Raw genomic sequence first — 15,151 nt, 5'->3', positions numbered from 1 at the left:
TCTAGAGCTTGATTTTCAAAAATTAACCAACGTAAAGGCTGATGCTTCTCACTGCAGCACAGCTCATCACAGCACGGACTGCCTTGCCAAGGCTTTGGTTGACCCAGCCAGGCAGAGGTTTTAGGTGGTTCCCCTCCTGGCATGGGTTAGGGCAATGGTGTTGTAGAGAAATGCATCTGGAGGGCAGTGCGAGTGGGGGATACCTCAAAACCTCCGTGGCTTCCCAGATCAGGGACTTGCATCGTGGCTTTTTGCACCAAGGGGGTTTGTGGCATGGCTTGGGAGCTTGGGCTGAGGCTTGGGGTGCCGGGCTGCAACCCCAGCATTTCTGTAGGACATCAGAAAGACCTTTCATGCAGCCCAGGAAAGAAAATCATCCCTCTTTGGGGTATGGAGATGGCACTGAAATGCAGGGAAGCCGATGGGCTCTGACCAAGGAGCTGAGCAGTCGTTGGAATCACAGCCTGGGCTCTCCGGGCCCTGGGGGCTGCAGATTTTGGATCCTCTCGGAAAACATTCTCAGTATTGACCACCCGTGGATGCTGTGTCCTTGGGGCAGCCTGTGGGGCTGGCCACCCTAATGTAAGTATTGCGTTGCCCACGTTACAGCAGCCAAAGTGCATCTCTGGATCTCACCCTAAATCCTGGAAAACTCTGTAAGTGCTCATGTGTTACGATGATGAGTTGCACTCCCATAACTCTCTCTAAATACGTGTCTATATATATCTCCATATTCACTTACAGGATGAAGCCAGCTGACTTGAATATTTATGGCTGTATTATATGTGCCGTGTGTTACCATAGCCCTGAGGTAGAGCAGGACCCTGAGTGCAGCAGTGGGGTTTCATGGTCGTTTGGAGAACACGAAGTCCTCAGTCCTCATCCACAGCCTCTGATGGACTTCTTGGGGCTTCAAATCGCTTAGCCTGGCCCAAATTTCCCTCTTCAACTGCATTAAATTGGGCTAGCCACATGCATCTTGCACACAAGTGGTTGGAGTGCCCCTGCTCATGGTGGGGAGGCAGAAAGAGAAGTTGGGGAAAACCCAATTTTCATGTTTAATACTTTTTTTTTTCTTTCTTTTTTTTTTTTTTTTTTTCCAGGATAGCTATTTTATTCAATTTTCAAAGGGAGCCTTGTCACCCTGCATGTTGCTTTCCTCCTCTGCATAATGGGCCAGGGTTCCTCAGCCCACGTGGAGTGGGAGCACCCCACTGGTGATGCTTGTGGCTCCGTGGCTCTGCTCCGTGTCCCCGATAACATCCACGTCCAGCTCGGTCAGAAAATCACAATGACTCTTCATGGCAAAGATGCAAACGTCAAATCACCTTGTTTATTATTGTTAAAACCTGCCCTCTGCAGCACAAACCTGATGTAAGGACTTTGGCAGTTGTCTTGCCTGGTGCCTCTGGCTGCTAATAAAGATACCGAGATTGGAAATGAAACTCCAATTAAGCAAGCTGGCAGTGCTATAGGAGATGTCCTCCCGGGGCTGACACACAAGGGTGGGATCTCCTATTTCAGATTCTTCATTGGAAAATACTAAAATATTTTGTAAAAAAAAAAAAAAAAAAACAACAACAACAACAATAACAAACAACCTAACATTTACAGCTGAAAAGTCTTGCTCGTGGCCAGTGAAGAATCTGCTCCATTTCCTGATGCCCAAAATAAATTTGTCTGAATCTCTCCTGATTTCTCCGGATGATTTCCTGGTTCATAACTAGAAGGAAATTAGGTTTTGAAGAGCTCGTAGCCAGGGATTTATTCTGTTCCTGTTCCCTTTGAATCGGGAACCATCAATAGTCATGGAGTGTCACGGGGTATCTAAATTACAACGCACCATTTCAGCTGCCTAATTGGATGAATGAATTTTAGAGAAAATTAATGAATGGTGAAGAGCTCTTTTTTTTTTTTTTTTTTTTTTTTCCTTACCCGTGTAAATTTCTGGCGATGTAAATCAATTGTCTGTGCTTGAAATTCATGAGGCATTGAGGGGATCCCTGCAGCTTTCCCAGCTCCCTGGTGTCTGCCTCGGGAGCTGCTGGATAAACACCGCCAGCCAAAACCAGGCACTCGCTGCGATGGTTTTAGAAATGATTCTGCGGGGCCTTTTTCCTTCTCCGTTTGCAGGGGAAGGAGGGTCTGTGACCCCCCCAGCACCCTGAGGATGGGGGTGCTGGTGGGGTGCACCCAGCGCTGCTGCTCAGCTGATGGGTTTGGGCTTTTACTTGGTATGAGGTGATATACTAAGTGTATAAATTAATATATATATAAAGATATGTGTTATAAATATATAAAGTGATATAACAAGTATATAAAGTGATAGATAAATATGTTATATATAAATATGTAAGTAAAATGTGCATGAAGTGATATACCAAGTATCTAGAGTATACTTATATATCATATAAGTATATATGATATATACTTATTTATATATCATATAAATTAAGTATTAATATATTTATTTAGAAGAAGGAGGAGTAGTAAAGAAGTGATGGGCTTTTTTTTTTTTTTTTTTTTTTACTCCATCAGGGCCAAGTTCACATCTCATTGCCTTCAGGCTGCTGCCCTGCCCTGTCCTTGGGGAGCAGGGGGCTCTGGACGAGGCTCAGCACCAGTGGGGGCGCAGCTTATCGGGTTTTCTCTGGGGCACGTTTTCTCCTTCAATTATTTTCTCCTCCTGGAAAGAGAAAACGGAATAGGAAAGGGGAAAAGAGAGCAGGTGGGGCGGTGCAGGCTCTGTCAGGGAGAGGCATGAGGAGCAGGGAGGGATATGACCCATTTCTCTGCTCATCTCCGTGTTTATACACAGGGACAGGTGTGCTGATTTCCTCCTGGATTTAACGAAGGGAAGATGAGCAGGACCCAGATAACTGACCTGGTTTAAAGCACTTGGCGGATTTTAACAACAAAAAAAAAAGGAGTCCCTCTGGATTTGAGAAACTTCAGCTGAAGTTTTACCACTTGCAGCAAATTTGAACCTCACCAGGTAACTTCATTTGGTTCCCTTAATGAAGGCTGCACAGCAGGGTTAATTCTGCTTTCTATGTAAAAAGATTAAGTAGTAGTTGGGTAAAACACTTCATCACTGAAGTGATTTTCAGGATGTACTCACTCCGAAGGCACAGATGTAATACCTGCTTTTAAATTCAATTAGCTCTGACTCAGTTGTGTTGCCTGAATACATTACCACAGCTTGAGACAGTCAGTGTTATTCTTTAAAGCTGGAAAAAAAAAAAAAAAAAAAGGAAGGAAAAAAAAAAAACACTATTTGGAGATTTCCCTAAATGTGTTTTAATTCCCTCAATATGTCATGTGCCTTAACAGCTCCTGCCACTCGCAGCTGGGGTTTCCCCTTCCCTGCCACCATGCAGGCGTGGGGGGCTCAGGTAGGCTGATGGGGGCCGGATGCTGCTATGTCCATGCCCCTATTTCACAGCTTTTTTCCTCTTTTTTTGACACCCTCATTACTTGAAATCTTTGGCTTTTGGGGGTTTTCCTTCCAAGGCTGCCTCTGACCTGCCACATGCCCCCAGGCATCCCCCCCACCTCTCCAACTACCTGTTTATTAAATTTTCATACGACATCAGAGGGAGAGGCTATTTGGAAGCTAAATTAATTAATGCTTGTAAAGCACTTTGAGATCCAAGGATGAAAGGCGCAATAGAAATGCAATTTATTTTATAATTATTGAAACAACCCTGCAAAACAACGAGGCTCTGGATGGCATAGGATGGTTTATTTTAATTAAATCTGGGGCTGTGGTGTTATGTTTCCACGCCACGCTGGGCAGGAACCTCCTGGAGATGCCATCCGCAGGGCTCTTCCCAGTATGGGTTGCTGATGCTGATGCTTGGGGCTGTTAAACTGGGAGAACTGGGCCATGGCAGCCTGGAGTCCTGCAAATGAAATGGTTTGGTGGGTGGCGAGGGAGGGCTGAGCCCCCTTTTCCCTACAAGATGAGGAGGGCATAGCAGGGAAGTCCACTCGTTAATTTGGAAATGGGCAGAGCCATCACAAGCCTCCAGTTTCCTGAAAGTGGAGAAAAATTCCAATTCATAGCAATTTATGAATAATAAAAAAAAAAAAAAAAAAGGAAAGAAAAAGAAAGAAGTGTGTTTTGAGGTTATTCCGGTAATGCTGAATGCCTGGCTTTTGTTGGCTTTTTTTTTTTTTTTTGATGCATCCATTCATTGTTTGCCTGTTTCTCTCGGCGATAGACCATCTGTTTTATTTTTTTTTATTATTTTTTGAAGCGAACACACTCAGGCTCATGCTCTCGTGTGCTCCAGGTGCCTCCTCCCAAATATTTCTGCAGGGACCTGAACGGCTTTGGGAGCCTGGGCCATGTGCTACCCAGCTCTGCCTCCTCCTCGAAGCAGGATGGGAAGTGTCAGCTGCTGGGGAAAAAAGGGAAGAAATTCTCAGTCCCATGGCTGAATGCAGGTTTGCAGTGATAACCCTACAAGCCCCCAGAGAATCCACACCCAACACAAGTGAGACTTTAAAAAAATAATAATAATTCGGATCCAGCTCTGATTTACAGCCCCCGCTTTGGGCAGTGATGTGGGGGTGGCTTCCCAGAGATGTCACAGGTCTGATCTTTCTCAGAAAGGGCAGAGGTGCAGAACACACCGAGCACACTGGATTTCAGCCAGGAAGCAGAGCAGACCCTTGCCCTTTAGCAGAAGACCATGAACATCCACGTTCTGGTTCAGGATTCATCCCAAAGTCAATTGGTTGGACGCTGACATTGCCAAAAATATTTTTGCACAGGCACTGTGCAAAGTCGATCCCGTTGCCTCATCGTGTGCGGTGCTATTGCCACGTGTTGACCAAAAATGTTTTTTTTGCAGCACCCACTGCTCTTGGATACTGGTCCCCTGCAGGGGTCCTGGGCCCACCGAGTTCCCCAGGTGCCAAAATGGAGCTGAAGTCTCCGGAGCTGAGGATTGTTCCTTCAGAGGCTGCCTCCGGGTCTAATTTCTGAAGGGCTCGCGTGCCAGCCTGCCCCTGCACCAAGGGATTGCTCCTCCTCGTTCTCTCTGATGCTCTCGAAATGCTGCAGCTGTGGCTGCTGTGCCTGCACCCTGAGAAACCTGGACTCCAGAGAAGGAGGCAGGGCAGGAGGGAAGAGAAACGAGAACGCATTTGATTGCTGGGGAACGTGCAGCGTGGAGAAATTACGTGATCACAGAGAAAACCTCCAGCAGAGGCAGGAGCTGCAGCTGGATCCCCGTCTCTTCATCTAAATTTGTTCTTACAGCCAGGCCGATTTGCTCCTCCTGGGTACAAACCCCATGAAAAACTCCAGGTCCATCCTGATGGAGCGAGATACGGCCAGGCTTTTTGAAATCACTTCCTCCCCTCATCGCTTAATTTCTCCGAGCTCCTTTCTGCCAAAGACAGCGGGATCTCTGGCTGCTGTGTCTTGGCTGGAGGAATTCTGATTAAAACTATTTTAATAGCGTGTTATTTTTGAAAGCCTTATGGGCTCCGCACGCTGCATAACAGATCAGAGCAAGGGCAGGGCTTCCTGCAGCGAGAAAGGGGCGCGCGGAGGCTGGAGAGAGACTCTCGGTAAATCCAGCCAGAAGTGGCGCTTCCCCTAATGAGTCTCCCCGGGTTTTCTGGCTCTGAGAATCCTCCAGCACTAATGACGGAGCAAGAGACCCCGGTAGCTGTGCTTATCTTAGCAGCAGGCACATTGGCTCATTGATTTAATGCAGCTTTGCCTCATAGATTCTTTATTTGTAGCCAGGGCGGGTCAATTTGGGGAAGCGCGAGGCAGCGAAGACGTCGTCTTTGGGAGAGGGGCCTGGGGACGTGGCCACACGTGGGGACATGGAGTTGTGACAGAGGGGGCTGGCGATAACCAGGAGCCGTGGGAGGAGGGCTGCTGGCACCAGCAGCCCCACGGGTGAGGGCAAATCCCATGTCCCTGCCCACGGGGACGGCTTCACTTCCGGGGTTTGTTCCCCACCATTTTCATTTCGGGGGCTCACAGGTGCCCCAACTGCAGCACTCACCCTGGATTTGGGCTGGGCTGGGCCTGCAGAGGACACGACGCCGTGCCCAGGCTGTGGTCACCCAAGGACAGACCTGGCCTCCCCCCAGCACTGGTGTGACTGGGAGGAGCGGGCTGACTCACGGCCTGCTGCTGGGGGCGTTTGCTGGGAAGCAGCAGCTTTCTCCGCTGTGGAGAATCCAATTAAGCACTTATTAAATTCATTTGTGTTTTTCTTCCCGTCCCTAACTCGCTTTCAGAGCCTTAGGCTGGAATTTTCCTACAGGAGCCTCTAATGGTGGTCGCGTTGGTCCCAGCAGGGACACATTGGCTTTGGCAGGGACGGGCGTGCTGGGGCCTGGGTGCAGCTGTTCTGGGGCCTGGGCCACCCCAACCCCAGAGCAGACACAAGTGTTGGCCACCCTACACCCAGGGGTGATCCTACAAACAGGGGCAATCCTCCACCTAGGTGTAATCCTACAAACAGGGGTAGTCCTGCACCTAGGAGTGATCCTATAAACAGGGGTGATCCTACACATGGGTATGATCCTGCACATAGGTGTGATCCTACACCCATGGGTGATCCTGCACATAGGGGCAATCCTACACACAGGGGCAATCCTGCACCCAGGGGCGATCCTACACACAGAGGCAATCCTGCACATAGGAGTGATCCTACAAACAAGGCGATCCTACACACAGGGGTGATCCTACACACAGGGGTAGCACCCACAGGGGGCAGGTGTGAAGCTGGAGAAGGCTCTGGTGTCCACCCCAAGGTGTATAAGGGACAGATATTGTGACAGAAGGATCTGATCAGGGTAAGTGCATAGGTTCTGCCCCTCGGGTGCCAGGGGGGAAAGCTGGGGGGCTCTGGGCTCCCCCCCTCTTCTGTCTCCCCATTGCTGTGATGGAGGCCACTTCAAAAGAGGCTCTGGGGACAGCCCCGTCCCCAGCTCACCCCACCCCAGGGTCCGCCCTGCGCCCCTGACCCACTCCAGCCCCCCTGCACCCAGGAGGGGGGATTTGGGTCCGAGCCCAGCCGCTGGGGACAGGGTGTCCCCAACCCCATTAACGAAAACGTTCGAAGCGCGGCTGGAGCTTTGCGGGGAGAAATGTTTGATTTATGACATGAGTCAATTACGCTCCTCTGCCAAAATGGATAAAAGGTACAGGCTGACGAGTCCAAGGCAGCTCACTGTTCCCATAATGGATTTGTTGCCTGGAAGGGGGAGGCAGGGATGGCTCTATTAACCTCCCTGGACCCTGCAAGGGTGCGACGGTGCCCACGGGGAAGGCCTGGGAGAGACATTATATCCAGGTATAGATATATATAATTTATGTATATATATTTAGCTCATCTTTTGAAGTGACAATGCAGAACTACAGCTCTTTTATAGCAGCACAAGCCTTGGATTTTCCCACTCAGAGCTCCCCACGGACATGCGTACCCTGCTGCTGCTGCTCTGACATGCAGCGTGGGAGCAGGGACATGTACCGAGGGGTGTGATTTAATCTCCATTTTAAAAATCTAATGATTTTGCATCACTCTCATGATTCCTGAGTCCTGCCTAATGATTTTTTTTTCAGCTGGGGATCAGCAGCACTGTGCTGGACCTGCCAGCTTTTCTGTTGTATAAAGATTTCTTCTTTAAATGACAGGAAATGTGATTTCCCCAAATATTTATCTTAATTCTATGCCATTATTTCTTTATTCCTAGGTTCCAAAAGCATGAAGATTTGCGTTTCACAATCCATGCAGGAAGGCTGAGTTGATATATTGGTTGCAAATGAAGAAAAGCACGTGTGGATCTTCCTCGGTAGGTTTCATTTTATCCATCTGGCACAATCATGGTAGCCGATTAAGTAAAAATTTTCAGTGAAGTTGCATTGGCCTAATAGAGTTTTTATTTTTTATTTTTTCCTTAACTATTGAAATACTTCCTGGCCTGGGGAAGCATTTCATCCTTTTTTTTTTTTTTTTGGCTTTTTCTTTTTTATGCCAGACCTGTGGGCCCCATCTGGGCACCCTTGGCAGCTGAACCCATAACCATGCTTCAAACCAAATTCTGCACCAAAGACAGCTTTTTAACCCCAACCTGTCAGATGTGCAAATCTGGGATTCAGTCCAGCACCAGGCTGTGGGAGATGCTCAATTCCTCTCCTTTCACCAGCACTGCTGATGCAGTGGAGCTGCTCTCGCACTGCTGTGGATGGTGGGAACCCAGCACGGAGGGTCAGGATTTGCTGCAGGGCTGCCATGCCCAGCTCTGCGCAACCATTTTGCCCAGATGGGTAAAACACAGGGCTTGGGCTAGCTCTGTAGATTATATATCAAACCTGTTTTGCATATTAGAGCAGAATATTTTACCATCAGAAGCCAAAAAGGAGCCCTTAATGCTGGGGAAGAAAAAGGACTGCACACTATGGAAGTCAAGGCTCTTGCTGACCATGCCACTAAAATCCAGGGCAGGGAAGCCTTCGTGGCACCGTGTTTGCCAGTGCCAGGGTGGCACTGGAAGGAGTCTCACCCTGCTCTCAGCCCGGCTGTGTTCCTTTGGCTCATAACCAGTGCCGGGTGCCCTCCTGGTGCAGCAGCCAGGGTCAAGCACAGCTCTGCAGCAGTTTATTCCCTCACTGGGGGGCTGTAGGAGTTTTTATTTATTTATTTATTTTAAATTCCACCTTCCTTTCCTTTCTCTTTTTTGCTGAAAGCACAAAAACTTGCAATGATTTACCTCCTGGCATGGCGAGCTGATGCCTGCAGGCCGCCGCAAATCAGCGGTGAGGCCACTTGGAGCACGGCCACGGCCACAGGATGCTGCTGGCAGGGCAATGCTGCACCCAGGGCTGCGTCCCTGAGGCTGGAAACAGGGTGACAGGGTGCTGTGGGGCAGCCAGGGTGCCACAGAGTCCCCAGTGTCCCTTCTGCGATCATCTGCCTGAGCTGCATCCAGTTGGGAGCTGCAACCTGAGGGTGCTGATTAGCACGGGGCTGTGCTAATAACAAAACGTCTCCAGATAGCGCCAGGATGAGCCCATCCAAACATCTTCTTGTTGTTGCTGGGCCAAATATTCAAGGAGACTTTGGGGATGCCAGGAGGCAGCGTGCCGAGCTCCTGGCTCTCTCCGAGGACACCGCAGCGGGATCGGCCCCACTGCGTCCTGCACCTAAAACAACCCCGGGCGCTGCAGCGCTGAGCTAACCCTGCCTGCAGGACTCTGGGTGATGTCCTCGCCCAGTGGGTAGAGCAGGAGCATAAAAAATGGGTGATGCACACACTTGCTGGGTTTATTCCTTTCTGTCCAAGGAGAACTGGGTCCCACGGCAGCCAGGGCAGTGGTTAATTAGTGCTGGGCAGCACCGGCCCCAGGAGGCAGCGTGGGGCCCGGGTCCCTGTGCTGGAGGAGATAAATCCAGCCCGAGCATCTTTCTTTCTTTTTTTTTTTTTTTTTAACCTTCACTTCAGGGACTAGAAAAGCCCCCAGGTAATATATCAGAAGAGCTGGGAAGGGCTTGCAGGTGAAAGCAATCAGCCCTTGCTGGGAGGCCGGGAGGGAGCTGGCTGCGTTGGGGTCAGCCCTGCTCAAAGGGGGACGGGTAACCTCTAGCTCCTGGGGTGCAGGACAGAGCACAGGTCAGACCCCGAGCCTGCTGTTTGCTCACGTGAGAGTGTGTGTGGAGCCTGGCAGAGGTGATTTTTCTCTGCCTTTGCTCTGCCTGCATCAGTTCTCCCAGCAGATCTGGGGATTCCCATATTTACCAGGGCAGTGTGTGGTTCCTGCCACCCTTGGCAACCCAGAGCCATGAAGCCAGAGATGCTTGTGGGGCTGCATGGGGCCCTGCGAGCCTCATGCCTTAGCACCCAAACAGCACAGGCAAGGAGAGTTAAACCTGATTCCAGGTTGGGATCATTCAGCTCCAAGTAGCCCCTTTCATCCATGGCATCACCCAGTTTTCCATGCATCTCTCCCCATGTGAAATCATTCCCTCAGCCCATTTCCAATGTGGGCAGCCAGGAGGAACAGTGGGAGGCTCTCCCGTGGGCTGGTACACACCAGGAGCTGACATCTTGTGCAGCAACAGGAGCCGCAGGTGGGGCTGGATCCACAGCCGCCAGTACCTAATTAAATCCTAGCAAGCGATGCTGGCATCATTAGTGCCTGTCCATCCCCCCAGGACCAATGGAAGGGGCTAGTGAGGCCAAGCTGAGTCCACCGTGACCTCCTCCAATCCCCCAGGTCTGTGTGAGGCATTTCTGACCCTGTCCTGGTTTTATTCCCTCCTGTCTGATGCATTTCCACGTGCACAGCTGGGTCTGATCCTGCTGCAAGGAGCCCAGCCCCTCCACGGGGCTGTGGGGAAGCATGGACCAGGCTTGGCTCCTTTGCATAATTTTAAAATCTTGCAGGATTTTAAGCAATCTGAGGCTCACTGCTGCATTTTTGGGCATCATTTCGGTGCTTGGGTGGAGGAGCAGGGGCACACTCTGCTCCCTGTTACACCTCTGCAGTCCTGGGGCTGCCTCCAGCTGCAGCTCAGCCCCCACCGAGCAAACATCCCAGCCTGAGCACTGGGAAGCAGCCTGAGCCTCCAAGCCTGAGATTTAATGTGCATTACGAAATGTTTGTTATAATTAATTATGATAACTCTGAAAACTCTTCACATAAATAGACAGGCCCTTTTCTTCCTAATCTCATTCAATTTAGCTGTCGTTCCATAAATTTCACAGTCGTTTTTGCAAAATGCTGCAGAATTTCCAGTAGGGTTTTTATTCTTGTTATTTATTTATTTAGTAATCATGGAATTTTTCTTTTTTCTTTTTTTTTTCTCTTCTTTTTAAACTGGTGAACTAAATTGATTCTCAGGACAAAAAAAAAAGAGGAAACCGGCTGATGAAAACAGAGCCAAAACACCAGTCTTGCCAGAAACCAGGTGAAAATGCATAAATAACCCAGCCTGTCTATAGGTTTTGCCTTCTGAAACCATGGAAAGGAGCAGGATCCGGCCTCACTGCTCAAGGCTGAGTCCTCCTGGCGTGCTGCAGACACTGTGCTTTCAGGCTGCCTGCTCTGAAATGGAGACGTTTTTCCTCTTTAAGAACCAAGACATAAAATAAATACAACCCAATGTCCTCTACTTTTTCACCCAATAAGTACTGCTCCCCCCTGCCTTTAAAAGGGCTTATTAAACAGCCCGGAGCTGGGACGGAGCGAAGATGCTCCTCGTTCCTCGCCTGGCTGTCCTCATGCCTCGTTGCTCGTAATAAATCACCAGCAGCCACAGGAAAGTGGGGGTTAACAACGCGTGACTCTGTCCTCCATCTCCCTGTCCCAGGGCCCGAGGAGTGAGGAATGGCCACGGTTTGGCTGGGAAAAGAAGAAAAAAGGAGGGAGGGGAAAGGGAAGCGGGCAGCTGGAGAGCATCAGGATCCTGAAATGGGGCCCCTGGGGCTGCTGGGCACAGCAGCTCGTCGATGCTCTTAGCTCTTGGTGAGGTGCAAAGCAGGGAAAAGCAGAGACTGAGCAAATCCCCGGGTGAAGGAGCTACCTGGGAAGGAAGCTAAAACAACACGAGATAATTATCGAAGGAAACAGGGACATGGTTTTCCTAATGTAATTTCAGTCACTTAGAAAAGTCCTCCTGGCCCGATAAGCGGATCTTTTTCTTCCTTTTCAAGCTGCCTATAGCCACAGAGATCTGATGTATGTTTCTGCTGCTTTTATTATCAAAAGAGGCTGTATTAGTTCAGTTTTTACTTGGAATTCAAGAAGAAAATGTTTCCTTCCCGACAATTTTATATATTTATCCCTTTGGCTAAAGCCTTTGATTCTGAAAAGTGCAATTAGCAAGTGGCGGGTGTGCAGTTTGACTTCTAACCGGAGAAACTCCCAGTGCAAATGAAAAGCGGTGCTTTAATGAAACGCAACATTTCCTTTCGCTGTCTCCCTGTAATTTATTCCGACCGATAGACACCTGAGCCAGCGTGCAGGCACACACATGCAGGAGTATATAATAATAATAGTGTCCTTGTCATCCAGAGCCCTCCAAGCACAATATAAAGCAAAAGCAAATAGTGCAGAGCAGAGACTCATGAAATTGCAGCCCTGTTTAAGGAGACGTTTCTCGAGCTCCAGAGCTACAGATGGGCAGGTTGCTACCTGCCTTCAGCCCCAGTTCTGTATTGCTTCATTTACCAGGGTCCTCATCCTGCCCAACGTGCTGTGTTGCTCATCAATAAAGTTAATGCACGAAGAATACAGCTCGGAGAAATTGTTCCTTGTCCCAGATTTCAATGGGCAAGCTGAGAAGCTGGGTGGCACCGGCAGCAGGACTGCAGCAGGCTGAGTGCCTCCGTGCACATGTTGGGAAATGAGTGTTGGGAAACACACAACAGCATTTTGGGAGAGCAAAACCTGGGCTCAGGATGGCAGCAGGCACCCAGGCCTGTGGCTTTGTAAGGGCTCGTTCTCGTGTTCTTCTGGCTCCCTGGTAGCCCAGCTCTGTGCTTCCACCTTCTTGCCACAGACTCAAAGCAACTCTGTTGGGTTTTGCTGAATTTCTGAAGCCTTGACGTGGTGGAGATGCAACCTGGATGTGCCCAAGACTCCTGGTCATACTGCTGGAGTCGGGAGCATTGCTCAGTTGTCCCCTGTTCTTCACCCAAAGGCTGACTCCATCAATGCCCTCCAGTGATGGTGGGGGCTGGATTCTCCTCCTAATCCGGCATCGATTGGGGTGAGCCCATGGAGGTGGATGGCAGAGATCCAGGGACCAAAACCAGACCCATGTCTGCCCCAGGGTTTGTCCCTTGCTCTGGGTTTGTGTGACAGCAAGAGGCAGCAGGGAAGAAACCCGCTGGTGTCACTCAGGTTGCTCTTCCCACCACCTCGCTCCCTATGTGATGCTTTGGGCAATGTGCTCAGAACCTCACCTCCCAGCTGCTTCTTTTGGAGACCCCCCCTGTACCTCTGCAGTGCCAGGCTTGTTCCCAAAGCTGGGGCTGGCACACAGTGCAGAGGAAAGCCCTGCCAGTGAGCGATTGAAAACGCTCCCCACTGAGCACACAACACAGCACCACCTTCGGGGAGAGCGAAGGTCCTTTGATTTCATGAGAGACGTGCGAGACGACGCGAGCTGGCTCAGACAGGGGACGTGATGATTTGGGCAGGCAGGTAGCTCAGGTACCCCAAGTGTGCCCTGGGTACGGCTCCGAAATGGCTCCGATCAAGCACCCATCACTGCCATCCCCTGCGCCAGGGGGAAACGCGACGCACAAGGTCAGCCGGGATGATTGAATGCTCTCTCCTGGCCTTAAATCCAGGAATTTATTGAACAGCTTCAGAGCCTGGAGCTGTGGTGGGGTCTCCCCGCAGGCAGCGTCCTCGAGTTGTTCCCTGTCAGCGCTGTCAGCTTTATTTGTGATGCCTACAAATTGGCTGGGGCCGTATCCCGGCGTCTCGTGGTGCTCGGTGACAGCTGACACCTTGTACCTGAGCGCCGTGAGCTGCGCGGGGGTTTCCTTCAGGAATTCCTCCTGGAAAGCTCCCTTTGCCGTCAGAAAGACGTGGTGCACAAAGCCCTCTGCCCTCAGGCCCCCAGAAGAGCGATGCAAACGTGATTCAGCACCAGAGGAGGAAATGCACGGAGGAGGAAATCCACGCCTGGCTGCCAGCAGCACCTGCTGTGCCCACAGCCCTTCCTCCCTGCCGTTAACCCAGCTCTACCTTTAGCCACTGGGTTTCAGCTCTCCCCAGCTGTGTTTGCATTAGAGCGTGGAGCAGAAGATGCAGAGGAGCATCCTGCAAGCAGGGTGCTGCTGGACAAAACGTTCATACTGTCCCTGCTACCAAAACCACATTTTTTTACCTTAAAGCATGCCAGCAGAGGTGGCCAGCAAAGTGACTCCCCAGTACCAGTGCTGCCATGGAGGTGGGGATGCCATTTATCGCTGCATCTTCCTTATCCTATCCTATCCTTATCTATCCTATCCTATCCTTATTTATCCTATCCTTATCCTTCTCTTGTCAGAGATAAAAGAAGGTGGCAGGGAGGAAGAGATGTTGTTTCTTAATTGAATGGGAGGAGGTGGGGGAAGGCAGCTGATGGTGCCTGCAGCTCTCGGTGCAGTAAGGCTGGGACTGATCCCTGCCTCTCGCTGCTCATGCAGGTGTTTGGGAGATGTTTCGGGTTGATTTTCAGGCAAACATCCTTTGGCAGGGGAAAGGACTAGCAAAATCAGAGCCCCACATCACATGCACACTGGTCTCCCATGCACCCTGGAGTGAGGATGAGAGGGCAAAGTCCCCATTAAAAGCTGTGGATTGTGTTTGGCAGATAAAAGACTTGGGGGGTGTTTGCCGTTTGGGCTGGGATCTCTCCCCATGCCAGGCTGGGCAAGCTCAGAAATCGAGAAAGGACAAACATTTTGGTTCCCATCAACACTTGTCTTCATCCCTACCGTAGTAAAAGACAGCTCAATCCCTTTTGGTGTGCACTGGGGACTCCAGGTACTGCTGAACTATGGATGTTTTGTGCTGCTTTGGAAAAAAAAAATAAAAAAAATGCACTCCTGAAGTGTAAAATAGCAGTGCTGGCTTTGGTGCTTTGTACAAGACCGCTGTAGCTTAGGTGGGAACAAAGGAGCTGGGTTGTTTGCCTCCAGGATGGGAGAGCAGAGCTTGCAGCAGCAGTGACTCAGAAAAGGATTTAGGGGTCACGGGTGTATAACTCCCTCATCATGAGCTCCCAGCGCAGAGCAGCGGGGAAAAGAGAAGTTGATGTGATCCTTGATTGAGCTCAGAAAAAAAAAAAAAAAAGGAAAGAAAAGCTGAGAAGTGCTCTCGAGCCTGCTCAGAGTGCGGGGGAACACGGTCACAGTAATCTGCCCGGCTGTGGGGCCAGCGCTGCTCCCACACCGGAGGGGCAAAGGATGCTCTGACGGGGTGGGAGGTGAGCAGTGGGGTGGGAGGTTCGGGCTGCGGAGGAGGAATTTGACTCCTCTGTGTGTACCAGGCTGGAAACGGAGCCTCCAACCCGTCAGGCAAAATGCCGGAGAAGCCCTAATTGCTGGAAGCTGAAGGCAACCTTGGAGGAGGACAGGCTGCAGGGCAACGAGGGCTGCCGGAGAGCAAGGG

At 50.4% G+C, this 15,151-nt stretch overlaps 1 long non-coding RNA gene across 1 annotated transcript; it reads left to right on the top strand.

The window, feature by feature from the left end:
• The first annotated feature begins 4,266 nt into the window (after positions 1–4,266).
• LOC106019898 (uncharacterized) lies at positions 4,267–7,834 on the top strand. Its single transcript, XR_011805280.1, has 2 exons — positions 4,267–6,834; positions 7,735–7,834. It is a non-coding gene; the product is annotated as an uncharacterized lncRNA (long non-coding RNA).
• The last annotated feature ends 7,317 nt before the right edge of the window (positions 7,835–15,151 follow it).

This window comes from Anas platyrhynchos, chromosome 29 (genome assembly GCF_047663525.1).
Source record: "Anas platyrhynchos isolate ZD024472 breed Pekin duck chromosome 29, IASCAAS_PekinDuck_T2T, whole genome shotgun sequence".
In the NCBI taxonomy this organism is placed as follows: domain Eukaryota; kingdom Metazoa; phylum Chordata; class Aves; order Anseriformes; family Anatidae; genus Anas; species Anas platyrhynchos.
Note: the sequence above shows the minus strand (reverse complement) of the source record. Positions and strands in the feature narration are given on the sequence as shown.